At 37.3% G+C, this 14,068-nt stretch overlaps 1 protein-coding gene across 6 annotated transcripts in view; it reads right to left on the minus strand.

Moving 5' to 3' along the window:
- Nucleotides 1-14,068, minus strand: part of CTNND2 (catenin delta 2) — a 636,240-nt gene that overhangs the window by 299,957 nt on the left and 322,215 nt on the right. The gene's annotated exons all lie outside the window — the stretch shown is intronic.

The following is a 14,068-nucleotide window of genomic DNA, read 5'->3' on the forward strand; positions in this document are numbered from 1 at the left end:
CACTCAGCAGGTGGGAAGCTTCTTTACTTCTTAATCAAGAAATTTAAAACATACATATAGAAACTGCCCTCTTAGTCCTGATATACAAACTACACTACTCAAAGCAAAAGCATTAACATTCTTCAACTGTTTTGGATACTTCCATTTGTCTGATTCTCCATTTTTATAAAGAAAGCTATAAAATGCTTTCTCAAGTGAATAGTTACACGTTATTTCTAAAAGAAATTACGGGTATGATTCCTGGTTCTACTGATCATTATGTGCATTTTTATATTATTCAAATGTGCAGCTAAGTTAATTCAATTGGCCTACACAGGAGAACAAATTCAGATGTGTTGGTGCTTCTGTGTACAAGCACTTAAGCAACAGAAGGTCTTCATTTTAAAATAATGAGCATGCACACTAGAGGATGGGTTAGGTAGGGTTTTTTATATAAAATGAATGATATATTCAAATGAATGATAAAATGAATTATATATTCAATTAGGCAATGAGTACACTTTTCTCCAAGGCATGTTCTGTTAATGCTTCAATATAGGTCTTTCTCACATGCAAAGAATACAAAAAGGATTGAAGTTATTTAGTGCTAACCATTCCTTTGATAACAGTCAGATATTTATTATAGTCATGATTAAAACATTTTTCTCTACATTTTACAAGATATTTATGGGGAGAACAAAATTATCTGTTGCATCCATCAGTTAAAAAAACAAAGACCAAAATTATTTTAACTTTTCAAACAACTATATCTCTCTCTTTCTGAGACTGAGAATAAATGCTTTTTTTTTGATGAGTAAATGGATTTAAATCTTGACTTGTTTTCCCTTTTTCCAACAGATGTTGGACCTCTTATGAATATGTAAGTGTACCTCCTCGTATCTCTTCTGAACAATAATAATGTAAATAAAATTAAATGCTTCTTTTTGGAGATCTAGTTTTACAGTAAAGAACTTGTGCCAATTACTTCCCAGTTTTGATGGTGTTGAAAAAGAGAAAACTGCCTAATAAACATAAAATAGTTCTAAAAGGATTTTTACTTTCTGGCTGGCATGACAAGTGTTAACCTGACAAATTCAAATCTATACATCATCATCATCAGTTTCCAAATATCTTCGATCTGTGGTTTTTACTGGCTCACTGTAGTGAGATTTCATAGATTTAAGAAGCAAGTCCTTCAATGAGACAGTCAACTAAAAGCCTTGTAATTCAAGTCCACTGAAGTTAACAATACTGAAGATAAACATTGCCAGAGTCCTCTGACAAACAACCATAACTGCAGAGTTACCGGAAGAAATTAATTTAAATGACCTTTTGAAGTGGAGCCCGAGTGGGTGGTGGTGAGCAGGGACAGTGGCTCTTTTTAAAATAACACTTTTTCCAATTTTAAATTCCTTTTGCCTGATTTTCAAAATCACTAAATAACTGCAGCTTCAGCTGACACACTGGTACTTGAGAAGGATCTTCTTTTCTGTAATTACCATAATCCATAATGAGTAATATATTACTTTCCACTATATAGTCCCTCTTCCAGTATCCAGATTTCTCTGTGATAGATATCACCTCAACAGAGAGAAAAAAAATGTAGTATCTCAGGTGGCATTCTTGCTGGCAGAATGAATTACTAAAGGTTGCTGGCAAGAACACACTGATACAGAAGCCTGTGCCTCCTTATTTCTTTTCTCTCAGTGAGAAAAGAAAATCAAGACTGTGCACAAGGAGTGAATTATCAGTTCCAGGAATTCCAGCTTAGACCTTTTTAAGCAGTAAACTTGTACAAAATCTAAAAAAGTTCATTATGTCCAATGAATCACTTGTGGTCGATTAGTAGTAATCTTTAATATCACTTGTCTGACTTCCACACAGACATTGGAATGCATTCCTATTAATCTTAGGATTACAATAAATATTGACTCAGTTTTGGCTTTTCCAGTTTTAGTCACAGAATCACAGACTATGTTGAGTTGGAAGGGATCCCATAAAGCATAAAGTAGTGATGCTTCTCCTCACCACTACTGTAATGGTCTTTTAATAAATAATCTAACTCTTATAGTCAAGGTAACACAACCCACCATGGAAATCTTTATCCAAATGCTACCTTCTTATTCAGTGTGTGGAATATGAAACAGGCTGCCAAGGGAAGTGACAATCCCTGGAGGTGTTTAAAAGATGTGTAATGTGGTAACTGGAGACATGGTTTAGTGGCAGTTCTGGGTTGATGGTTGGACTTAATGACCATAAAAGTCTTTTCCAACCTAAAAGATTCTATGATTCTCCATTAAAACTGTATTGGCTCCTACAAGGATATCAGTATATTCTGGTATGAATATAGTGCCCTTTCCCTTAGTTAAATACATGCTATTGAAGGATCCAGTACAGTTGCACACTGAAGCTGCCATTTCTTGGTTACAAACCAACGCCTCAGCCTTGCAGACAAACATCTAAAGGGTTTCCCTAGAAAAACTGTACTAGAATTTGCCATAGTTTAAATTTAGACACTCTTCTTTTTTATTCTTTTTCACCTTTTTTTTTTTTTTAAGCAGAGCTTTTGGCCTGAAAAAGCTTCCTGACTGAAGCAACCAGACACGTCTGTGCAGGGAGCCTTTAGGCTGTCACACAACTGTGCCAAATCTGCTTGAGGGAATAAAAGCGTACACTTGTTTGTCCTTTTCTTCTAGGTGTTTACCAGCTTCACAAGAAAGCAGTATAACTGACTGTATACTCACATCAAACACATGAAAAGACAAAAAATAATAATTAACTGAAGTATTCTCCTAATAAATTTTTCGGCATGCTCAGCAGAAAAAAAACTCTTTTTGATTTATAGTTTTTCTAAAGAAAAGGCTTTAAATTTGTTATCAACCACTTTTCAGCATATTCCTATGCCTCATAATATCAGTTTGCAAACTGTAGCATCTATGACTGAGGAAGCTGAGCAATACAATACTTTATCAAATTGTTCTGAGTATGGAAACCTGCACCCACCTTAAGAGTTTAAGGAGGGAATTTTAAGCAGAATTACACTAGTATAACAGTAGCATAAAATATTAATGAGCTGAGAACTCAACGAAACCACCCAATAAAAGTTGTTTTAGCTCCCTAGACAAGAATGAGCACAGTAAATATGCACAGAGTGGTCAGCTCGATTCCAGCTGAACTCACATGTTCCCATTTCTGCACACATGTACTAAAAGCATGGAAGTAGCAAGAACCTCTCTGTGTGTGATGCTGCATATTTGGAGGCTGAGAGGCAAATGAGCACAGCACACTGCAGGGAGCTCACCTGCCTGGGGAGCATCACCTGGGGAGCTCTACCTGCCTCTGCACAGCCAGCAAACATCAGAAGCACAAAGCACTGAGAAAACGCAGAGTTTCTACAGCCAGCAAAGGATGTCTGACTATAACCAGCATCTATTTACATCACATTTATCCCTTTACAGGTGAAAAAAAAAACAACAACAAATCCCAGCCTAAGCTATGCTATGTCTATAAACAAGCAACAAATCAGGCCTTAGGGAGCCTTCATTAATTTTTCCTGCATCTCAAGTCAAGTTAAACAACAAGTGGGTGTGCCTTCATGACAGACTTGATAGGAACTCAGCAAGATAAGATGTGCTCTGTGGAGACAGCCACCACCAGCAGAACAAGGTGAGCTACAAAAGACCTCTCCCCACAAACAATTTAAAGGAGTCAAAAGTGGTTTGGATGGCATACAATTGAATGCTCCAAGTGACACCAAAATGCTTCTTTGCTGGACCATACTCACCAGCCACATTTCTCCAACAGTAACCAGAATCCTCATGGGAGGCAACCCAGAGGTGGGGAATGCTGTTGAGCACTTAGGCAGAAGAAAAGCTGCTTGAGATACCCTCAGACAGCATTGCCATAGGGCCTGTACAAATACCCAAGGATTTCCTTTCAGAACAGGTTCTGGAGAGCTGCAAGGGCATTTTGAACTCAGCTGGACTCCTGGAAGCTGGGAGGGTGCCTGTGCTGCTGGCAGCAGGAACAATGCTGGGGCAAAGGGAAGTCACACCAACCCCCCAGGCCAACACACACATTTTGGCACACCACCTCATCACAGTGGTACTTGGAGTATCATTTGGGTTTAGTTTTAAACATTACATGTCCTAATGTGAGACCTGACCCCATCCAGGTGAATGCCTCGACAGCTTCAGAACCATTCAGTACAAGAAGGTTCACCTCACAGTACACACTTCTCCTACCACAGTATTAATTATGCAGCCTGCAGACATTATTTTTTATTTTTATCCTTTGCACATGCACAGTGGGCCAGATAATTTGGTTATTCAAGTCCTCCACCTTATTGCTCCTCAGAAGAACACAACAGCAAAGAAACTCAGTTCTTGCTAGGAAACTATGTAGGTTTTCTTTTCTTCACTGCTTCTGGCACACCCCTTGGTTTATCACAGAGCCTGCACACAGGCTGCCAGGGCAAATTCACGCCTCTGTACTCCTTTAATTATCCAAGAAATGTTTATGTGCCTCTCCTTTGTGGGAAGTCATTCAGTTTACAGTTGCCACTCATTTTTTGAGAAAGTACTATAGCTACCTGCTACACAAAAATATTTCTTTTTATTGTTTTCTAAAACAATCCAGGAAATTATAACTAAAACAATTCATGAAATTATATCTAACACTACTGTAGAAAAGCAATGAAAGGATTTTACAAGGAGGTTTATCAGCACATGATCTTTCAATTATTTCCACAATGGAGCCACACAAGCATTGCTGTATATAATTACAGGCAGATATTGTCTTGCTGATTTTAAAATTGTTTTTCTGGCTTTGGAAGGTGGAATAAAAGAGATTCAGAAGCATTTCACAAAAAGTAAGGAGGCTGAGAAAGTAATATTCCATCTGAAGCAAAGAAGAAGCAGATTTTAAATCAGCAATACACTTCAGGTTATCTGCAATATAGTAAATAACTTTCAGTATCAACTATGTGGGGGAGGGGGGAAAAACCCAAACAACTTAAGAATAAATTTTGTATGAAATAATTTCATGAAAAAGTATCAACCTGTCAGTAAATTACCATAAGAAAAAAACCCCTCAAGAGTAATGGGGTTTTTTGTGGCCAATTTAAAATCGTGTCAAAATCTCTGACTTTGGTAGTCACTCCCTTCAGCTCAGTAAATGTGACACTGCAACCTCTCTCCAATATTTAATAACACTCTGTTAGTCAGCTGGGATATCAACTTGGCTGCCCTATCAAGAAGTCCTTTTGATGTTTCCACAAACTTCATTCAATCCCCTACAATGATCCTGGAAAATGTAAAAAAATCCAACAAACCAAACCCAAAGAAACAACACACTCACAAACCCATATGTATTTTACTGAGCACTGCTCTTTTGTACCTTGTGAACTTCTGACTTTTAAATGATGACAAAGTTCTTAACTGTGGATGCTGGAAAACCATTCAGGTGGTTCCTTCCCATCTTTATTAGAAAAGCCTCACTTCAGGTTCCTGAGGGGAAAAAGAACTATTTTTTTTTCCCAGGAAAATTATTGTTATTCCCTAGGTTTTACAAAAGCAATAGCAGAACTTTGTGGCTGTGCTATAAAATTTTCCATTTCTTTTCAATGATGCAGGGAATTATTCTCTATTTTTATTTAGAGAATCTAGTATCAAACCAAGTTATTTAATTTGCAATTTCCCATTATTAATTAATTAAGAAAAAGGATGTTGGTTCACAAAAAGAAGGAATTAGCTCAATGCTGGATTTCTGCTAATAATGTTAGTTCTTCTTTGCTTCAAATGAATTTTTATTTGAGAAAGGAGGTAATTTCCAAAACTGAAGAACCTATACAGGAGCACATTAAGAACAGAATTAGAGTATTGCAATTGCAAAGGACCTACAAGAGCATTGAGTCTGACTTCCCTGCCACTTCAGAGCTGACCAAAGGTTAAAGCGTGTCATTAAGGGCACTGTTCAAATGACTCAAACACCGACAGGCTTGGGGCAGTGGGCACCTCTCTAGGAGCCTGTTAACCACCCTCTGGGTAAAGAATCGCTTCTTGATGCCCAGTGTGAACCTGCCCTGGTGCAGCTTTGAACCATTCCCAGGTGTCCTGTCACGGGATCCCAGGCAGAAGAGCTCAGCAGCTCCCTCTGCCCGTTGCCTCCTCAGGAAGCTGCAGAGAGCAGCTGCTTAGCCTCTTTCAGGTTTTAAGTTTTGCCTCTTCTCCACAGCAGAGCAGTGTGCTATGATATTCCTTCAGTCCCAGTGCTGGTATTTGAATCTGATCCAAACCAAACAAGTATCTAAAATAGTATCTGGAAGGAACTTAAGTGCTCACGAAATGAATTAGAAATGGCAAATTAGAGAAATCAATAGTGGAAAGGCAGAATCATCTCTGCCCTGAGGCAACTGAGCAGTCTGGTGCCTAAATCACAACAGAGTCTATCAGTAGCAATAAAACTGTGTTCCTTAAGCCTGCCTGATCAACAGCATTGCACAGAAAGTATGAGCATGGCTGTCATTCTTTAAAGAAATCAGTACAACACTCTGAAATATAAAATGAGGTCTCGTTTTTTCTTTCCCTCCTTCCTCTTACCCCAACAGCTCAGCTATTAAAGCATTTGTGCACAATGTGATAGAACTAGATAAAAGATTTTATTCACTTATGAGAAATAAAAGCAGTATGTAAGTTGAATGCAACCATCAGGCTTGTTCCCTGTCTTTCTTATTGAAATCTCAATCCTGTGTAGAAAACAACACAGTATTTTAGTTAAGAAACTCCGTTATAAAAGACACCACCACAGGTACCTTCTCTTTGCACCAAGTTTTGAAAAATGTCTTCAGAGAAAGAGGGCAGACAGTAACACTCATACGAGGAAAGGCAGTTTCCCAATGGAGCAGAAAAAGGGACTGGAGATCAAGGGCTGAGAGTAAATTTCATGTAAGGGACCTTAAACAACCTGCCCAGAGTCTTGGCACTGGGTAAGAAACATTCAGTGAATTGAGATTGATTATTTTTGAGACACATAGTTCCCTATACATTGTATGAGCACTCCAGGAACTTATCCCACCCCATGGATACATGGAGACAGTCACCTGAAAATAAGCATTATAACACACTTTTCCAGTATCTTTTTGGTTCTGGTCTTTGGTACCATAACATTGATTTCCAAATAAATATGGTGTAATATAAATGAAATTCCTTTAAGGAAAGCCACTTCTCTACGTGAAGATATTGCAATATTTCCCCCTGCTAGAGCAGGTAAAAAACCCCAAACACTAATAACATGGAGGAGCTCCTCATCTTCTCACTGCCAACAAACTGCGCAGAGATACCCCTTCTGCAGAAGACTTAATCCTTAACATGAGGATCAAGCCAAGCACCCCATGCTGTCTATTGTTTTAGGTAAATTATGTAATGTATCATCATACTTTTATGTGACTATTTCAGCTTTAATTTTTGTTCTGTGTTGTAACTAAGAGAAAGTGATTTTCTCTAGGTTTTGAGGGGATGATTCACTTTAAATTCAGCATTTCCCTGGGGAAATAATGCAGACAGAAGTCAGACAGCCTCTACCTTGAAGAAAGTGTATTCCGTGCAGGAAATTCCCAATACACATACAAAGCCTGTCACTGTGTGAAATCACACAGCCCTTTCCCAGTTCTCCTCTTCAGCCTCTTCACATTAGCTTTACTCATCTCCTTCCAAGAAACCTACTTTCACAGGGCTCTTCACCTTTTTCCATGTAGACAATTCTCTCCTTTTCTTCCCATTCCTTCTCCCCCCTGCTGAAGAAAATCCAGAGCCACGATGTTTCCTCTTTTTACTTAGCAGAAGGTTTTGCAACTTCCCTTCCTGCAGCTTGTGCCTGTTGGCAAAAATCAAACTCCTACTGTGCCTCCAGAGTGGCACAAAGTCCCCTAAAACTAACAACAGAATTCTTCATGTCAATATACTGTCTGAATTTCGACACTGACATAACATGCAAGAGACTGCATGATAGTCGCCTACACCTTACACATTGTCTTTTATTTCTGTATTCTCCACCAGATGTGTGCACATGAAACATTGCCACAAAACAGGAGAAGATTCTAAAGGAAGCAGGAAAGATTTTATTGATCCTGTTTACAGGAGAATTAAGTAAATAATTTGAGGTGTACATTTAAAGAGCTGAGTTTAATAGATGTGCTGAACAGATTATTTTCTGTTGAGAGGAAGGAGGAATAATCATAGAGTAACTTAGGTTGGAATGACTTCTGGCATCATTTGTTGTAGTCCTGAGTTAAAGCTGGGCTACCTTCAAAGTACTGCCCCTAATGCATATGGGAGACTCCATCACTATTCTGCTGTTCAGAATTTGTTTAGTTAATTATATTTTTTTTTAAAAGAGAGAATAAAAACTGATAAAAGATGAAATTAGAAGAGTTTGGTGAATTTAGATGAGAAGATTGAAGTCTGAGAAAGGAGCACAAGTGCCTTTTAAAATGTTGCAAGGCTAAAGAATGGGAGAAAAAGAAACAACCAGAGGAAGCACACGGGTGGGACAAGGACAAAAAAGTTCAAACTGATCATTGACATTTTTGATGGAACTTGAAAAAAGGTATTAAATCATCACAGAAGCAGCCCAATCCCAATCCCATTCAATTTGAGTTGAGGTGGCAAACCCATACTCTCTCTGCTCTTACAAAGTTTGGAAAGTTTATTAGAAAGAGCTGATGTTGGGTGCAGCTTTGAGAAACTGGGCTACAGCTCAGGATGGTGCCTCCAGTTCTGTACTTGAAACAACCTGAATCTGTGATGCTGACAACTTGGTGATCATTACAGAGCAGTACACACACAACTGCCTAAATTAATAACTGCTACCACCAGCATCCTGGGCAACAGAACAACACAGGTTTTCCAGAAGCAGCAGCACCAGGAATCATGTATGCAAGAAATGGTGAGTGTTACATTTACATTTCAGTGGATGAACATAAAAGCAGCAGAAAATTACTTTCTAACCTAAAATGTTAGATGAATGTAAAGGTAATTGGGCCTGTTAGGTGGGTGCTAAGCAGCTGGGTCAACCCATGAACAATTGCTATTGATTTATGATTGTAACTAGGGGAGTGAAAATTCTTATTTGTAAACTGTCTGTTTGTATACAGAGTTGACAAATTATCCAAGTAACTAAAATGACACATGGTAATAACAGCTATTTAGCTTATATGGATAACCTTTAATCACACATTTATTACTGAAAATGACTAAAATTATATTAACATGAGCTGACAAAAAAGAAATGGAACCTTTCGACAGATTTGGAGCTTTGCTTGCAGCAGAGTCTTTTTATTCTGGCTTTTTCCACCACTAAGGTTCAGAGGGGAAAATGAGAATCAGTTCCCTAAGCAAATAATATTTTTCCATTATTCATTGCCTGCTAGAAGAAATACAGCACAGGAGACATTACACATGTAAAACCAGGCTCATAGGTCAGATAATTGATAAAGACAGATGCAAGAAATACATTATATTTCTAAAAATTGTATGCAGGCATTAAAGAGACTATTCCTAAAGAGTAAAAGGATATCTTTGTAGAATTTGGAAGAAAATATCTTCCAGATATGATACTAGTAATACTGATAGCAATAATATTTTGAATCATCTTTATTCTTAGAAGAATATTACAATCTAAAAAGTTGGCAAAGTTACTTGATAACAAACCCAATCCTTTGAAATTGTTTTATTAACAAAAGGGTGAAATCACCATTTTACTTAACTATTCTTTACATCCAGAACATGAAGTTACACAAGATAGTTCAATATTGAGACTTTTAATCTTGATATATGTACATAATCCATACACTTCCATACTGAGGTCAATCTTTGTGAAAGAACTTTGTGATTTCCTGATCCTTTGTGCACCTATTTGTACCTGAGGGTCTGCCAGCCAGGGAAACCATGAAGGGCTGCACTAAAAACAAAAGTTAGACTGAAACTCAGATCAAGTAAAAAGATAAGTGCTCAGTCAGTTTTGGAAGTTCTAGTCACAACTTCTTTGTTCTGTTTGGCTTTTCTACAATTTATCTATTGCTCACTGCATACTGAAGCAAGTACCAAATTCCTTGTCTGCACCTATTACCATGCAGATGATTTTACTATAGCTGAATGGCTTTTTCCTAAAAAATTACTGTTTCCTAAAACTTGCTGCCTGTTTGGGGCAATCTCACCAATACTCATGAAAAACAAAAGCACATCTCTGAACTTCCAGATTGTTATTCCTTTAAGCTGCCAAAAAGCTCATCTTTCTCTCCACAAACTGGAGAGACCAAAGGGGAGAGTAAATTGGACAAGCTGTGAAAGCTGCTTGTTACTTAATTATTGCAAATTTTTCCAATGCAAATGTGGCCCTACTATACTAGAGAAGTGACTTCACAAATATTACAGGTTCTCATGTTGCACTGAAAAAAAATGTAGGAGGCTTAGCTATATGTTTCTATCACTCCTAAAAACTGAAGAGAGATGTTAGTCTGTCACTTAAGGCAGCACTAAGTTCATATCTCAGAACCTTTTAATAGAAGAATTCAACTGCTGAGATAGCTTGTTTGTTAAAACCAAATTCCACCACCTACTGCAGTCCCCAAAGCGCTTCAAATTAGAAAAGTTGTAACACTTTAAACTGTTAAGACAGGGCAGTGATCCTCATTCTGCTCAAGGGGCCATCTAGGACTTTCTGGAAAGTCTGCATAATTATGCAGAAAAATGTTAAACTGTATTAGGTTAAATAAAAGCATTAATTTTCTCTGCTGACTCTGCTGAAAAAGCAGACAAGGGAAAAGAAACACAGATCTCAAGTAACTAGCTGAGCTTTACATTGGCAGATACAACTCTTTAAAAAAAGTCCTTTGTTTGGGTGAAAAGGCTGCTGAACCATAGGAAAATTGAGTTCTTGGCCACCTATGCAAATCCCCCTCCAGGATGCCTCAACATCACTTGTTCAAAACAATTCATTAAAATTCTTTCTTTCCCATGTCTGGTAGGTCCAGAACTCTGTTTTCACTACAGCTCATGCCACTAAGTAATACTTTTGTTTTTGTGCCCATTCTAATCCCAGATTCCATGATCAGAAATAGTACATATACGTAAAAGTTACCAGCTTTGCATTTATTTCAGCTTTCTTTTCTCTAATTACACTAAAAGACATTTTGAGGTGTTCTCAACTGAGTTGTCCTATCATTTCACCAACTCTGTAACTTCTTTCTCTTCAATATCTTAATCTAGGTTTCAAAGCTGATTGTAACATTGGGAATTTCATATTACTTATTCAGTGCATCTTGGAAACAGTCCAACCAAAAATCTAAATGTGTTCTCACTGGTTAAACAGAGCTAATATAAAAAGTGAAGAAACTGATTTGGTTGGGTTTTTTTCTCCTTGAATATGAATCACATGAAATGTGTTCTGGACTTCACAAAATGAATTTCTCACATTATAGACATGCTAAAGCTCACAGCTGAAAACAGTAAGTTTGCTTAAGAAAGCAATGAGTTCTGTGGCTATTTTGGGGAAGAACAGTATTTGCAAGTTAGCTTAAGGGCAGCCAGTGTTGAAAACAGAGACAGATTTTTACTCCCTATTATGTAAAATCCCTGCTCAAAGCAGGATCAACGAGCACTGGCTGGGAGGTATTATTAGTCTTCATTTGCTGAACACCGTATCCAGATCCTAATGGTTCTTCTCATTTTAAAGAATATAATGAGTAGGCAAAAAGCTTATAATGAAAACATGAGATCTACTGATAAACAAAATTTTAAGAATCCAAATGTCACCATTTTTTTTGTATTCAACAATACAGTTCAGCAAAACAATATCTAGGTCAAGTGCACAGTTTTGACTTAAATACATAACAGATTTGTCTTTAGGATGGAAAGGAACAGAAGTGATCTACAAGAGAAAAATATTTATTATATCTGTCCTGTTTCCAACAAGAATGATGTTTTACTCAGGGACCATGATAGGGTGAACTTGAATAGTACAGTATTCTCTATGTCCCATGATAACTACATCATCCCCTGTCCAAAACTGAAATAAACAGACGTAATCACAGATTTGTTACTCTATCAAGGTGGGAGCGGCAATTTCTAAACAGACATTACAAAGTTAAGTAACTAAGAAAGGAGGAAAAAACTCAACACTCAAGCCTAGGCTGCCTTCCAGAGTTAAAAATTTGCTAATAATTCAAATTAAAATGGTCGAAGGAAAAGAAGTAATTGCACTTGATTGTATTAAGGTTTCACACAGCACATAATTTCTTTCACAGAGTGAAAAAAAAGAAAAGTAGATCTGATGTATCTGGAATTCCACTGGGCATTTAACCCATTATCAGATGACATTGTCAAGTAAATAGCTTCAAAAATTAAGTGAGAAACAGTACAAGATTTGAATGTTGGGCACAAAAAAGGCCAGACAAGAGATAACTGGTGGTGTTAAACTGAAGCTAAGCAAGAGGGAAACAATGCAGAATTACTTAAAAATCAGTCTTGGGGGAATACAGTTTTCCACAGAAGTATGCAAGTTTGAAAATGGAGCAAGATCAGTTCCTCAAATGTATTAAAGAAGTTTTCTGATATCAGGTAAGACTGGACTTTTTGTTCCTTAGGTTAATTCCAGCCTTCAATCCTCATCCTACCATGAGCTGAATTTAATTTTTTCAGGAAATTGTTTCAGGGGACTGAAAACTGTCTTTCTTCTCTGTCTGCAAGTACATTTTTTTTCATAATGAAAAGAAAGGAAATTACTAGGGTATTGAAAGAAAGCAGGAATTTTGTAAATACTTTATGGTCATCTAAAAAATGTAATTTATAATAGCAACACAACTTCTATTACTCAAAAATAGATATTTAATTAACTTTTCCAAAATGAGCTGCCAATTATATAGTCAAATGGAGAGACACTGAGAAAAGGTTTACTCCAATTATCACTACATGCATGAAACATTAGGTTAAAGCATTATTTGGTCCAATATATTTGTTCATTTTTATTTAATATGGAAACATTTTCTCTAATTGAAAGACAAAAAATAGGACAGCAAAGAGTAGACACAAAGCTATATTAGAAGCATAGCCATTTGTTGCCATAAGCACCACAGTACAGGAACATGTTCCATCTGCACACTGCAACATATTTTCATTTTTCAAGATGACAAATACAAGTCAGTTTTAATTTCAGATTCCAGGCTTCAAGGAAAATAAATGCCTCTAGTCTCAGAGAAAGCAGCTCTTCATCTGTGCATATGTGTATATGTATACATGTATATGTACACAGAGACACATTGACCCATTTGAGTAGAACAGCAGCATCATAGAATGGCTTGGGATAGAACAGGCCTTAAAGATTGTCTAGTACCAACCCCCCTGCTACAGGCAGGAACACCTTCCACTAGACCAGGTTGCTCAGACCTCCACCCAGCCTGGCCTTGAACACTTCAAGGGATGGAGCATCCACAGATTCTCTGGGCAACCTGTTCCAGTGCCTCACCACCTTCACAGGAAAGAATTTCCTCTTAACATTTAATCTAAATCTGCTCTCTTTTAGTTTAAAACCATCCTCCCCTTGTAGTGTCACTATCTGCCCACTTAAAAAGTTGCTCTCCCTTTTTTTATAAGCTCCAAGTACTGAAAGGCCATAGGGAGTACTTGAGAATCATGTATCTATGTATGAATATTTATATTAAATCTAATTTTGTATATGTTTATATTTAAGAGCCTGAAACGAAGTGTGGCACTTCTAAACATTCAAATGATCCCTTAACATAGTTATTTACAAAAGTTGGTATTTTAATCATCATGAGGTCAATATCTTCATGCAGCCATTTATAAAGATTTCTATCTAAATCTGAATACTACTAAGCAAACTGCATGTGAAGTTTAGGTGATGCACGCTAATTGTGGCCAAAAGTTTTCTGTCCTGCTTTTCTTACGTCATTGTTTTCACCACTGACAGAAAACTTTGAAAACATGTTCTGCAGAACTGTGAGCCCAAACCACGCTTAATGTATCCATACCACATGTAAAGACTGCCTTCTCAAGATTCAAATGCTCTATGAAGT

This window comes from Pithys albifrons, chromosome 4 (assembly GCF_047495875.1).
Source record: "Pithys albifrons albifrons isolate INPA30051 chromosome 4, PitAlb_v1, whole genome shotgun sequence".
NCBI lineage: Eukaryota > Metazoa > Chordata > Aves > Passeriformes > Thamnophilidae > Pithys > Pithys albifrons.